Source organism: Poecilia formosa, unplaced genomic scaffold (assembly GCF_000485575.1).
Source record: "Poecilia formosa unplaced genomic scaffold, Poecilia_formosa-5.1.2 Scaffold43, whole genome shotgun sequence".
Lineage (NCBI taxonomy): Eukaryota > Metazoa > Chordata > Actinopteri > Cyprinodontiformes > Poeciliidae > Poecilia > Poecilia formosa.
The window spans coordinates 2,021,960-2,036,225 of NW_006799982.1; the positions used below are offsets into that span (position 1 = coordinate 2,021,960).

The following is a 14,266-nucleotide window of genomic DNA, read 5'->3' on the forward strand; positions in this document are numbered from 1 at the left end:
AGAAACAAAAACTGACAAGAAGCAAAGGAGAGTAATAAGGGAGAGATAATGAGCTATGAAACTTGTGTGTGTGTGTGTATTTATGTATGTGCGCATCAGACTTAATGTGAATCCAAAAAGTGGATGAAAACCAAGGCTTTGGCTTTTTAATCAGCCCCATCAGCACTGCATGGGGACTCTGAGAAGCTTTCATGTGTAGTTTTCTCTCCGCACGTATACACACATACACACACGCACACGCAGACACACCGAGAAGCACACGTACGCAAAGCATCCCCTCTTGCCTTGTGTTCTAAATTTACACCTAACAGGAGAACAGGAAAATGGGGGAGGAGGCGAACCGAGCGAAGATGGAGAGCGGAGGAAAAGTGGAGGAGGACAGGATGGCGGATGGTGGAGGAGAAGTGCACATAAGTGGTGGAAGAAGTTTAGACAGATATTAGGATTAAACAAATCTAAAAAGAGCGAAATGAAAAGAGCCAACTTGGATTTAGACGGCAGGCAACAGAAACTGTGGTAAGGAAGAGCTGGAAAGAGTTAGACACACCGGAAGACAGAGAGGGAGGGTAGAAGGACAGCGGTATATTAGTCAAGGTGTCCAGTCTATGTATTGCCTGCTGTGCAATACCACCCCTCTGATTTACTCTGCCGAGTGACAGATGAGAAGGAGCAGGAGGAGGAGGGATGAGGGGTGCAGGGGGGGGAGAGGAGACAGAGATAAGGAGGAGGAGGAGGGAGGTCTTGCTATGAGCGTTTAGGCCAAATTAACGGCACCTCATAAATTAGACTAACAGCCGAACCAGCCAGTCTGGGAGGGGAGGGGATGTGACTGAGTGCGAGTGTGTACAAGTGTGTCCGTGTGTACACAAGAGAGCAGGCACACGTTGCTGAGAGTTATGGCACATCAAGGGGGAACAATTTGAACCAGTGCAAACAGATCACTGTCTGATGAAGCCGTGATATCCAGCCGCTCACTCATACCGACACAGTCTCCTCTGGATTATCATGCACGCCAAAGTGCTCTCTCCTGCACTCATGATCTGAAACAACACACCTGCATCTTCTTTCTCTGAAACAGGATTAATGTAAGTGGACCTGCACGGTGGATGAACATGCCTTCAGTAATGTCTGGTTGCTGTTTCATGTACAGCGCCTTGCAGAGGTGTTAGTAATCCTTGTACTTTTCACATTTGTCAAATTACAAGCAGGGATTCTGTGTGACTGGCCAAAATTGAGAGAGTACAAATCTAAAAAAAAAAAAAAGAAAAAAAAAAGTGTAGCACCAGAGCAATTAGATGCGTCAGTCTTTCAAGTTTTGTGTCTGGCTGTAGACTAAACATTTTACCCATTCTTGTATGTAAAATAGCTCAAGCTGTGTCTGACTGAACAAAGAGGATCTGTGAGAATCACTTTTAAAGCGTGGGCCTTTCGTGAAACTTACGGACCACAACCACCCACGAAAACTTACAATCCACAAACACTTGAAATAACCTCTAAAAAACGCTCTGTTCACTACAGTTTTACTGAAACACAACTGCTGAATTTTGACACGCAACCCTTCCTATGAAAATGGGTTATTAGAAACCTTGATGTGCTATCTGAAAACACCAATAATGTATTCCCTCCAGTGTGCTTCCTGCATCCTGCCTTGCCTTCTGCTGCTGCTTGTACTTCCAGTCTGCTCACACATATAATCTCCAGGCGTCTCCATGCTCATTCTGGCTTATCTTGGTTCAAGAATGAGCCAAAACAACAAGAGTTTGGTTTGAAAACTGTGGACTATTGTGAAAACATGGCACCATGTGCAATATGCCAACTCCATAAAAGGCCACCACATTATGTGAAAAATACTGAGCATGTTCTTGAACAGCGATTTCCAAAGTGTGTACCGGCTGGATGTGTGTGGAGGAATGGCGTCATGATGGAGAATGGGACAGAGGGGCCTGATTTATCCAGTTCTTCTATTTGTATTGATATGTGGTGAAAATATTACATACCAAACTAGTGTTCAAACTTCTAACATGGGAAGCAGAACATGTGGTGTTAAACCATCTCAAATCATCCAGCTAGAGTCTCAATTTGAAATGGCAGTGCAAAATCTGGAGGATTTGTGCATAAAGATGCACAAATCTTCCACCCAATATTTCCATTGGGTGGAAATATTGAAAATATCTTCCACCCAATGACAGATTAGGAGTGAAAGAGTTTTATAGAAATGGAATTATGTACACAGGATATATATCAAATCCAAAGAGAGCAGAAACACAAGAAAGTAACGCCAACTGAGAGACAAAAGCCAAAACGAGGTGAACAGCGCCTGACGAATGTCATTACAATGAATGGCAAAAGAAGATCAGAGACCAGTTAGTTAGCAATTCCATGAATTAAATCACACAAGATGTAATAATTTTAGCAATCTACAAAAGGAGAAACATTATATCACTTTGTGACCCTTGCGGCGCTATTTTCCTGTGAAGATCTGTCCGTTTTATTTTCTGTTTTTTTCTGTAGCTTTTTTACTAGATGTAAGACATTCTTGAATGTAGGGATTTTGCCAAAAGATGATATAGGCAAAAAAAAAAAAAAAAAGACTTTAGGATGTTAACATGTTGGCAAAATTGTGCAAATGATGAAAACCTGTTAAGAACATTTGCCTGCTGTCTGATGATATTACCCGTTTTGTTTTATATATCAGCATATATACTGTATATATTTTTGCCACTGTGCATTCTGCAGTGCAAGTCCATACTTGTATACCAATTTTAAATGTAATCTTAAGGAAAAACAAGGTTGCAAGAATTTCACCCTATATGATCGGGGTGAATACTGCCACTAAAGACTTTGAATATTACTTCATGCTACACAGCTCCATCAGTTTTGTAATCAATATGGGCGCAGACAGACACAACTTGCTGGAAAAACCACAAGATATTCTATTTTACTAAATTCGTATTTTTGTTTACATTTTATAATAATTAAATAATGAAATAAATTAAATTATCCTGTTGGTGAACATATTGGAATAAGCTGGCAGACACATTAAATGCCAAAACTGATACATTGTTCAAATGATAGTATCCGCTGAGCCCTGGAACTGAAGGATTTTTTTTTCTCTGCATCAGCTAAAGACATTCTGAAAACAACTTTAGTCCTATAAAGACATCAGCCTTCAATGCTGCCATGATTCCAACTTTACAAGAATTACCTTTTGCCAATTTAGAGGTAATTTCAAGTGCATGAACAAGTTTTGTCGGAGGCATTTACAGCATGGGAACATTCTGCTCACACTCGGCTCAGTGCAAATTTTATTACCCTTTAGATAATGCATGTTTTCTGGTACAATTGCAGCGACTCGTAACATAAATCTTCCCTCCCGTACGTTATTTATGTCAGCACCTCTACATTATGAAGAAATGTTAACTCTGTCAGAAGTGCAAGCACTTGCCGATCGCTGTGTGATTACAGCACTGCTTGACTGAGTGAGATAATAATATAACCGCACACACACACAGGCACGCGCACGCAGCCCCATCCACACACCAATCTTAGAGGCACGGAGTTGATGCTCAGTGATTAAAGTGGCATGCTTCTGAGTGTGTCACCTGGGTTCTGCTGTATCTTAAATCAGGACAGTGGGGCTCAGATTGGGTATTGACTGGCCTGCAGAAGTCTCCATCCATCATGCTGAGAAACGATAGCGCGGAGGCCGCCCCTGAAGTAGCCATATACCACCGATGTCGCTCAGTTGGCTGGCCGAGGTGACGCAGGGTTAGGCTGGAGGCGCGGAGAGCGGGCAGAGAGGTGCGGCTCACAGGCAGATGCAGGCAGACAGGCAGCATGTCGGCTGTCAAAATATGGATAAACACTCCGAACACGAGCCAATGCGAAGCCGAGTGCACCTGTGACAAACACTGGCTGACAAACACATATGCTCAGACATGAAGCACTTATCATATGAGATAAGGCTTCCGTCTCCATTTCTTTCCTGCTGTCTGTCACTCTCTGCTCCACTATCAGAAACAGCCATACACAGCAACACACACCGCGCTCCGTCTTGAGGGCCTGCACAGCATCTTTTGACTATGTGCCTAATGATAATAAATGAGCCATCATGGGCGGGAAGAGAGGCACTAAGTCATTTCTTTCATCGACAGGAGGAAGACTGGGAGCCCCAAGGTCACCCTACTGTCAGCATCACTCTCCCAAATGACTCCTTGCGCTCTCTTTCTCTCACACATCCATGTGTGTTCTCACAGAAAAAGTGGCACGAAGAGCCCCATAACACCAAACGATTTGCCAATTGAGAAGCCCACATTGATTTTCTCAGTTTTACCAAATAAAACCCCCTGGATGCATTTTTGAACCATCCACAAGGATGGTTTCAGTTCTGCATTCAAAACGTAGGTGGGTTATTATATTAGGAGCTATAATATAACCAACAATGACTTCAAAAATCAGCTGCACCTAAAACCAGAGGACCAACTAAAGTGTGAATGAAGCCACTACAGAGTAACTATACATTACTGGTAGCCAAACCAGATCTTGAAAACTTCATAGTTTTCAAGTTTTCAAGAGCTTTTGTAGATGGCACAAAAGCACCATCTACAGAATTGCCGTATAGTTTAGATTTGTCCAACTCACTGTTTTATTATCATCATCTCCAGACATGCACACAAATGCTGTTTGAGAATCTTGTTCTGAAGTCAGAAGGGAAGTAGCTTCTCTCGTGTTGATGTATTAAACTAACAAAGACTGCTTGTTGGTTAAGCTAACACTCAAATCCATAAACACAGAGTAGGCTTCCAGTAACAATAAATATTTTATGCAGCTGATTATAGGTCACCGGATAGAGCATTTTCAAAGCTTTTTGGAGCATTTTAAAATGAGACAATCGTAAAAACCATAACATATTATGGAATCCTTTGGTTTTTAAAGTTATGACTAAAGTAAGCTATTGCTATTTTAAATTCTTATAAAAAAAATCCTGTCTGGAAAAGTTCAGATCATGGTGTGGAAGCTAAAGGAGCTCCGTCGCCACTCGTTCAGAGGTAACGTTTTAAAAACATTATTAGCTTGCTCATAAGATGACTTTGATAAAAGCAAACAAAGTGTGTCAATTTTATTTTGAATCTGTCTGAAAGCCGCATTAAATCCTGGATTCGTATCTAGTTGCACTGTAAAAAGCCAAGTTTTATATTTGACATGTTCCAAATATAAAACCTCAAGCCCAAAGGAAATCTTACATGCACATATTTAACTACCTGCTAGAAGCCACCAAATTTTCAAGTGTAAATGCCAGTTGAAATGAGATGGTGGCACGACAAGTGTCAACTTTTGCGAGAAGGTGGATTACATTTTCACATTTTTACCTGTGTGACAGGTTACATCTGCGGTTTCGGTAGAGGTTGCAACCTATTATGACAAAAGAGTACAGATTAGTAACTGCTATTTCATGCCAAGCATCTATAACCTGCTCTGGGCGAAAGAGTACCACAAAAGTTGTGAGCTTTAACCGTTAGGAAGACAGCACCAGATCAGATCAGAAAAGAGTCAGGAGAGCATTGCATAACGGATGTCTTTGTGACCTTCCTGACCCTCCTCACTTCCATTCCTCTCCCTAATGAGCTGCAGCATATTGTCATCTCTCCGAGACTCAGATCGGAATTCAAATCCACACAAGGCAAGCCAAGTGAATTTATCTAGCCAAAGGACACACACTAAAGGAGTCCAAAGCAGCCAATTTTTATTAATACCATGCTAAAAATATAAGTTTGTGGGAGAGATGAGGCATCAGAGGACACGGCAGTGGAACGAACAGGAAGGTAGCGCCTTCTTTTTTATCTGTGGGAATTCTCCTCTCACACACACATGTGCACGCACGTAAGCATGGGCGACCGCACTCACATATATACATTGCAAGTTTGGACTTGAGCTGTAGAAAGCTAATTTGCACCACATTGAAATGCATCTCAATTAAAGAGAAACACATCGAGGTGCCAAGGGAGGAGAGAGATGTGAGAGAACGAGGGGTGTGAAGCAGAAAGTGTGTGAGTGTATGAGAGTATTAGAGGGGTGGGTGGGTATGTGAGTGTGTGTGTGTGTATGTGTTCTCAGAAGGGGATAGCTCAACTGTATCTGGCAGGAGAAGAAGAAGAAAACAGAGGGAAAAATGTGTGTGTGCGTGTGTTTTTTTAAACACACTCTTGGAAAAAACATTTCATTTGAGGATGAATCAGATTTAGAAAAAGGGTGCGAGGAGGTTTGAGGTGCAGCAAAAATCCCAACTAACTTCAACCTTGTTATCACCACCTCTTTGGTTTGGCGCCAGCACACCGGGGCTGTCCCTGCTAAAACTGTGTTTGTGCTAAGCTATTTTTAAACCCGAGGCCATGTACTGTTTGACAGAATGGGAGGATAGCTGCAAGACGCAATAAGGTTTTTGACTAATTGCGTTAGCAGCCAGGACTTTACCTCTGTGTCTTTGAGATGCTTCATTTGTCTCATCTGCCTGTGCTATGTGAGCGAGTACATGTAAGCGTGTTTTATATTTTATCTGATGTGCATCTTTTAGAACAAACAACTGGGGGAAAAAGGAAAAACAAAAGTCACAATCTGGCACATTGGGAAAAAAAAATTAAATCTGCAATTGTTTGTAATGTCGCGACCATTTTGCATGGATTGTCAGGTTCTTATATGACTGTGCCCGTACCAACCCACTGTCTTAACAAAAACACTTAATACAATTACAGCTCTTCCATCAAGTAAAAGACACTCAACTTGTCTACATCTCGCAGAAGCTCTTTAAGCAGGTGTTTGCGTCTGTTCTAGCAACAAAGCTGACAGAATGAGGAGCACTCACGAAAAGAAAGAGCTTTTAATCTTATTCTGATGTAAGACGTAGCAGCACCCTATTCCTGACTGCAGCACTGTAACATCATTATCACAATGACGTCATGCACCTACCAAAGAGAAAAATAAACACAAAGTGTCTTAAAGCCTTCCAGGCTTGAGATACGCATCATTTATGGCTTTATATAATGATATGTTCAAGCTATAGAATTTAGACAGTAAGATATGTCACTTTTTACAGTACACTGGGCTCTAAAGTATTTGCCCTTTACAAATGTATTGTTTTAAATTGTTTTTTGTAAAATTAGTTACAAATTAAACAAAATTTTATATCAGACAGATATTTTTTAAAAAATAAATACAGAATGCCGTTTTTAAATTATGGTTTCAGTTTATGAAATAGAATAGGTATCCAAATAAAACAACACCTAGATGCAAAAAAAAGTAAGTATCCCCCCTTTGTCAAATATATTAGCTATGATCAACCACATTTTTTGGTATACTTTTACTATGTACATCAAGCCCTGATTTAAAAAAAAATGCAGACCGGACCAAAGAAAGTTAGGGGCAGCATTCAGTCTGTAAAGGACAAAAACGCCATTTCTAAAACTTTTAAGAATCCTGCAGACCACAGAAACAGCCATTGTCCACAAATGAAGAAGACTTTCCCTCCCAAGAATGGTTAGTCTACCATTATTACTTCAAGATATCAAAGACAATTGGGAAAATATCGTGTTGACGGACTTTTAGGAAGTCAAACACGGTGGTGGTAGAGGGAAGGTTTAAGGCTTATTTGGTGCTTCAGAGTCCGGACTTTTGAATTCTGCTCTCTCCCAGAAAATCCTTTAGAAAATTCTCTGGCCATCAGTTTGTAACATTAAGCCCAAGCTCACTAATGTAGCAGGACAACAATATAAAACACATCAGCAAATCATCCTCTGAATAGGTTTTGGAATGGCCTATTTAAGCTCTAAACCTGACTCTTAACGACTATAACGAAACTATTCTACAAAGAAAAACAGCCCAAAACTCCTCTAGGATGATGTTAAATACTGTAAAATATTGCAGGATATCGCAATTGCTTAATGGTTTTTATGAGTAGTAGTAGCTAGGTTTAGTGAGCAACTATTTTTTTACACACAAGGCCAGGTTGCTTTTAATAGCTTTTTTTTTTTTCCAAAATAAATGAAATCATCAATTGTCTCCATCAGTATATTTGTATTTAGGTAAGAAAATCAAAAACTACTAATGAATAAAGGCTGCTGGAACCATGAAAACCTTTAAAAAAATAATTATGCTCCAGTCTAGACAACATGTCAAACAAAAGGTAAAAATTACCAGAATAATTAACATTGGTTTAAACTGCATTTTGACATGGAAATTAATGCTACCCATGGCTGGTGCCAGGGAATCTGACAGGGTTTTCATCCCTTCTTGTTTATTTGCCTTCACTAATTTGCGCCTATAGCCATCTCCAGAGAAAAACTGGCTCTGCTGTTTCAGTGCTACCTCTCTGCTTAGCTGGTGCGTTATCTATGCCTTATGTCAGATGGGGGGATAAAGCTGCAGCTGCAGCACTCGGACCCAAGTGTTCAAGAGCTTCAGCAGTTTCAGCAGATTTTTTTTTTCCCCACTATATTTATCTTAAGGAGTGTGGAACTATGGTAGATTTTATAGTACAATTGCCTTTGATATAGGATAGGTGAACATCAGAGCAGTTTCTTTTTCACATTAACAATGTGATGTCATTGATTCCTGGAAAGAAATTCATGTGTGGATATGCATTTAGATATGTTAATTGGACAAGAGAGCTTAGAAGTGAGAAATTGTGAAAATGAAAAGACCAATGAAAAATCATCCTCATGAAATAAGTACAAACATATTAAATTCATAAGAATGAGACAAGATGATTTTAGCGAACATTTGGGAAAACTATGAATTTCTCTTTTTAAAGTGTTCATCACAATCCTGAAGCCAAAAAAACAATAAGAAAATTCTCCATTTTATATTTTCTCAACCAAAACAACTTTCAATAATCTGTGTTCGAGGAATATGTTCATCATAGAATTAATCCAAGTATTTCAGATTTTGAACGAGAGATGATCTAATGCTACTCATGAAAATAGCGTTTTGACTAAATTCCGAGAGGTTAGAGTCCTTGTCAAACGGCGTCTTGACTAAATTCCGAAAGGTTAGAGTCCTTGTCAACGGCGTCTTGACTAAATTCCGAAAGGTTAGAGTCCTTGTCAAACAGCATTTTGACTAAAATCCGAAAGGTTAGAGTCCTGGTCAAACGGTGTTTTGACTAAAGTCCAAAGGGTTAGGGTTAGGGTTAGGGTAGGGTTCTCACTGTTTACGTTTTAATTATGTTTTTTAAATCTCTTTCTCACATGCTGTTTTTAATTTTAATTATGTAAAGCACTTTGAAATGCCTTGCTGCTGAAATGTGCTATACAAATAAAATTTGATTGATTGATGAAAAAGCTCTTCATTTTAGCATTGACAGGAAATTTCAAAGCAGACGCCATCTTCAGCAGAGTTAGAGGCAAACAATTAGCCTGCCCAGCTTTTCTCACAGCGCTCGCAAATTGTTCAGTTCTTGTCTGAAGTTCTGTCAACTTGTTTTAAACCACTGGGGAGAAACCAGCAATGTTATGGGGCCTTTTCAGTAGTTTTGTCCTAAGGTGTTGTTGTCCAGTCGGTTGAGAAGTCTGTATTAGCTGAAAACATCAACACAAGCTACTACAGCAGTCAAAAGTGCACACCTTTACATAATTCATAATAGCTCATTATGCAAACAGCAAGTGGATAACGGTCAGAAACACTGATTTCTCTTTGTTGAAAAATATTGTGGTGTTGTATTATTACATCCCTAGTAACTAAGTATTTTTTAAGTTTAGACGGAAAGCAGAGGACGTCTAATATGGGAATGTTTTGGGACATCTTGCGCTTTAAAGTTTTAAACTCCTCACCCAAAGATGTTTGGAGTTTGGAGGTTATAGTTGTGTAGATTATTTTTTACATTGATCAAATCATTTAGTGATTCTTCGTATCTTGGAGACGGGTTCATGGTGTTACTCAAAAAGAGACAAGCTCCTTAAGGGACTCAAAATCAACGATGTTGACCTGAAGTGGGTTTTCTGCACAAGTGGTCTGAAACAGTGGCCCTGAAATGCTAATCACACCTCAACACAGACAACAGCTTTCCTAAGTGCAGAAGTTCATTCCTTTAATCTGCCAGATAATTAAACATCTCAGCATGGGTACTATTCAGATAATCAGTTTTGCAGCTGTCATTATGGGGACCAATACCAAACCTGTCATCATAATCACCTGCACAGCCATCAGTGACACCACATCAGCTCATCGTCGGAAGATACATCTCATTTTTCACCTGACAAGAAAAACCGATGGGATGTACCGAAACTAACTGATTGGTTCATAGCATGATTGCACGGCCAAGTCTACACGACGAGGCTCAAATTCTCTGGTGAAACATCTGTGCGGATTCCCTGACTGAAATTCATCTAAACAGAGTGCTGGAGGTAAATTGAGGAGTGAAGAGGCCGGACACTTTCCAATAAAAATGAGTTTTCTTTCATTCATTATGATGCCTGCTTGAGACATATCATCTCTTCACATATTTCATTTCATTTTTTTCCCCCCACAAGCTTAACAGAGACACAAAACAGCAGAAACTCAACTGTTGTCCAACATTTTTCAGACATGTCGCTTTAGCAGAGAATTGCCAAAATTTGAGTCTTACTTGAGCAGTCTTGTTACCTGGCATGGGCCGCCATGAAGAAATCAATAAAGATGCTATGGGTTTACAATATTACAGTTTTAACACAAAAATTTAAAACAAGAATTATGTGATTGCTTGTCAGTATTATTTTCAACAGTGTTTCCTGTTAGAATGACGAGCGGCTCCCCTGCAAGTTGTAATCAAACTATCCTGTCATGTATTCATGCGTATGAATAAATGTATGCTAAGCTTAAGGAAATGAGGAGCATTCTGTGGAACAATAAGTTCAGTCATGTATATGACGTATGCGTGTTGCTGCTGATGTTCCATATGCAGTTTGCATATGGAAGTGAACTGATCTTCATCGGCACAGACATAGTGTCTGTATAGTGTACTTTGGGATGAAATGATTATATTATTGGCTTATTGATGTGGAATTTGCATGCAACTTACAGAAATCTAGGAGCAGTGGAGCATTTTAAGGTTTAAATGCAAGGCATTGACATGCATAAAAAACTGGCAACTTGGCCTAGTCTGATGTCAAATTGTGTGTATTACAGAAACAGATGAGTAGTAAAGTGATACTGTGGCATTATTCAACTTGAGCTGCATGCCTTGCCTACTGCACGCAAGGCAGATTTGCAATAATGTCAGAGGGTTTAGTTTTCATAACCTGACTGTCTGTATTCAGTTGAGAAATATTTTCAAGGAATTTAACTGGGCTTTTTATGTAGGTAAGAAAAAACCCCAGCAGACTTCATCAATGATCTGATCAGCAGTGTGCAACAACAGGTGAGGTGGTAATAATGCAATTACTCCATACAGCTGGAGAAAATTCTGGTTTCACAGTTTCAACCTCTTATTAGCTCACTATTCTGTTATCTATGCTGGAAAACACATCAACAGAGACATTTTTATTATTATTATTTTTTTTTTTACATATTTTCTACATCTGTCTTACATTAGCCTAAGTGCTGCCTTAAATTTCAAACAGGCTGAAATATGAGGAAATGATTTTTGTGTGTTTTAATCTGTCATTAATGTTGATAGGTTAAGACAATGTAAACAAAAGACATCCCCATGTAATGCAGTGGACTTGCCTCAACTTGCTTCTGGTCAGGGTGATGTTTGTATTCAACTAATCTCTGTTGATGCATCTTCTACATTTACTAAGCATGAAATTGGAAACACTTTGCTGCCATCTAGCTGTTGGAATTATGCCCAATAATGCATAAAGTGCTAATTAATGTACCAATTACCTACCATATTGAAATTAACAGTCTATGTTTCGCTTAGCTTCTCCTGGATAGCAAGGCAAATAGATTTTTATTTGAATTGTTTTTTATAAAACTGCTAAGAAATTCACTCAGTAGTGAAGTTTAGTCATCACAAATTCAGTGTGAAAAATATTATCTCAGTGAAAAGCAATAGTTGTATTTCGAGTGTCATTTAGGACCTATTAACACAGTGAAACCATAGTATTATTGTTGTTCTCCAAAGATCAATTTCTGACTGCAGTTATTGAAAACAGGTGTCAGAGTGAACTTTTCAGGAACATCCTCTGTGGAGTATGTGAAGTTCTCAATAGGCGTGAAAGTGCACATGTGCAGAACATATGGCTGCAGGGACTGTTCTCCACATGCAAGAGCAGATAACAAAAACAATGGAGGATAGCATTGCACTGTGTTGCTTCTTAAACTGTTCAGTTTACTACAACTCCTGAAACAAAATATATAGGTGTGTTACATGAGCACTTAGTTTATCTGAGATCAGTTACTGCTTTCTAAATGAGGTAGAAGCTAGTACGGTGGAAGCTAAGGGTCAAAAGCACATGTGCATTTCAACAATATTCTAAAACTACAGCACCACATAGTGTCCTGGCATGACAACTACAGTGCAGGTAAGGTGTCTATGCAATCTCATTTAAACATGGAATGATTCCCCAGTCTACATCCAAAAATACCAGCAACTTCTGGGCAGCGGCCCTATGTAGGTGTAGCCTTGGTATTCAAGCCTATTGAATGGACTCAGTGGTGGATTTTGATATTGTCCAGAGCAGCATTATAAAAGGTGTGTGTGTACAGATTGTAACATACAATGTCACAAAGACAGTTCTATATTGCTTTTATGCATTTGTAGTCAATAAGGAGACCGCATTCCCTTCTTGTTGCCGGGAAAATGAAGACTGTTTTGCCTGCCTTATCTGCCTTATCCATCACAAATGATGTGCTCATTCCAAGTTCTATAAATGATGTTACTGCTATGACCACCTACTACTACAGCATGCATGGTTGTAGAGAATTGTGGGCAGTGCACAGAAACAAGTCAGGGAGAGGCACTGCTGTGCCAACCTAAGCTTCATCCAGCCAGAACTTTTTCTGGGATCTCATTAGAAGTGCAGGACCAGCACGAAGGATAATTTTAGCAGTTTTGAAAATGTAACTTTTCAAAACTACAACACTGGAAGTTTTAATCCTCTTCTCTTTAGTATTTTAAAGTCTACAGGAATGTTTGTGTTCCTGCAGACTGTGACAGAATGTGACTGGGAAAAACTGCTTACTAAAGTAACCCCCCCCCTCATCCTTTTCTTCCAAAACTTTGAGTTAGCATAATCTCTCTCTGTTCTTTTTCTCTTTTTGCTCCCTCATTCTTTACTTGCACACACATGAGCGAGCAAAGCCGTCTCACACACCCACACAGGCACACTAAAAAGACACACACACACACACATATACCCCCACATACAGTGACAGCCCCATACTGTAATTAAGCAATAAAACGAATCAGCAAATTACTCAGACAACCTCCACGGGGCACTTTGTCTGGTCTTCACTGGCCTCTTGATCTGCCCTTGATGACACCGCTTATGAACCTTTAAGCGGCCCTCAGCTGTGCTCGGCCGCCTCTGATTGAGAAGTCATCACATTAAGTAAGGACTCTATTAGCTCAAATGGTGGCATGTAACCAGATAATCGGCTGTGGACAGCAAGTGTGGCTATGTGGGAGGTGAGATGCTAACGGATGGTGTGTGGGAGAGTAATGTTTTATGTTGGAGGAAGTGTGAGCTCTCCATTAGAGACAAGTTTAATTGATAAACAGGACAATAAAAAAAAGCAGCAAATGGCCCAGTAGATGCCTTCTTACAGCACAGCCGGGAGTGTGTCACCACATATAATGAGCAGTAATGGCACTGACAATAAGTACATCTTAAAAAGAGCCTGCAAAACCGTATTAGATAATATGATCATTGTAGAGGCATTAAAGACTAATAAAAATCCTCCCAATAAAGGGAAGAAAGAAAGCAGCGCTTCCCTGAGGGATCCCGCAAATGTTTCTTCTCACAGTCTTCTTTCCTCTCACCCTAATCTCCCTCCTGTTCTCCCACACTCCGGACGGTATTATTTGACTCTCAGCGCGCTTCGTGATAGGAATACTGACAGCTAAATTGTCACAAGTGGCCACGTTTAATTCACATGCACAATAAGCGGGAACTAAGTGGGGTACGTTACAAAAAAAAAAAAAAAAAAAAAAAAAAAAAGGATTCAGTTTGTAAAATAAAAACTGACTCTTTGATTTTATGGCTCTGAGCTCAGGCCTTCAGAAGACATGTTGATATTTACAGCCAATAAATTAAAATGAACTTTTCCGATTCTGGGGAAAAAAAAAAAAAAA

At 39.7% G+C, this 14,266-nt stretch overlaps 1 protein-coding gene across 23 annotated transcripts in view; it reads right to left on the bottom strand.

The window, feature by feature from the left end:
* ptprdb (protein tyrosine phosphatase receptor type Db) overlaps positions 1 to 14,266 on the bottom strand; it is a 221,713-nt gene that overhangs the window by 195,636 nt on the left and 11,811 nt on the right. The window lies entirely within an intron of this gene.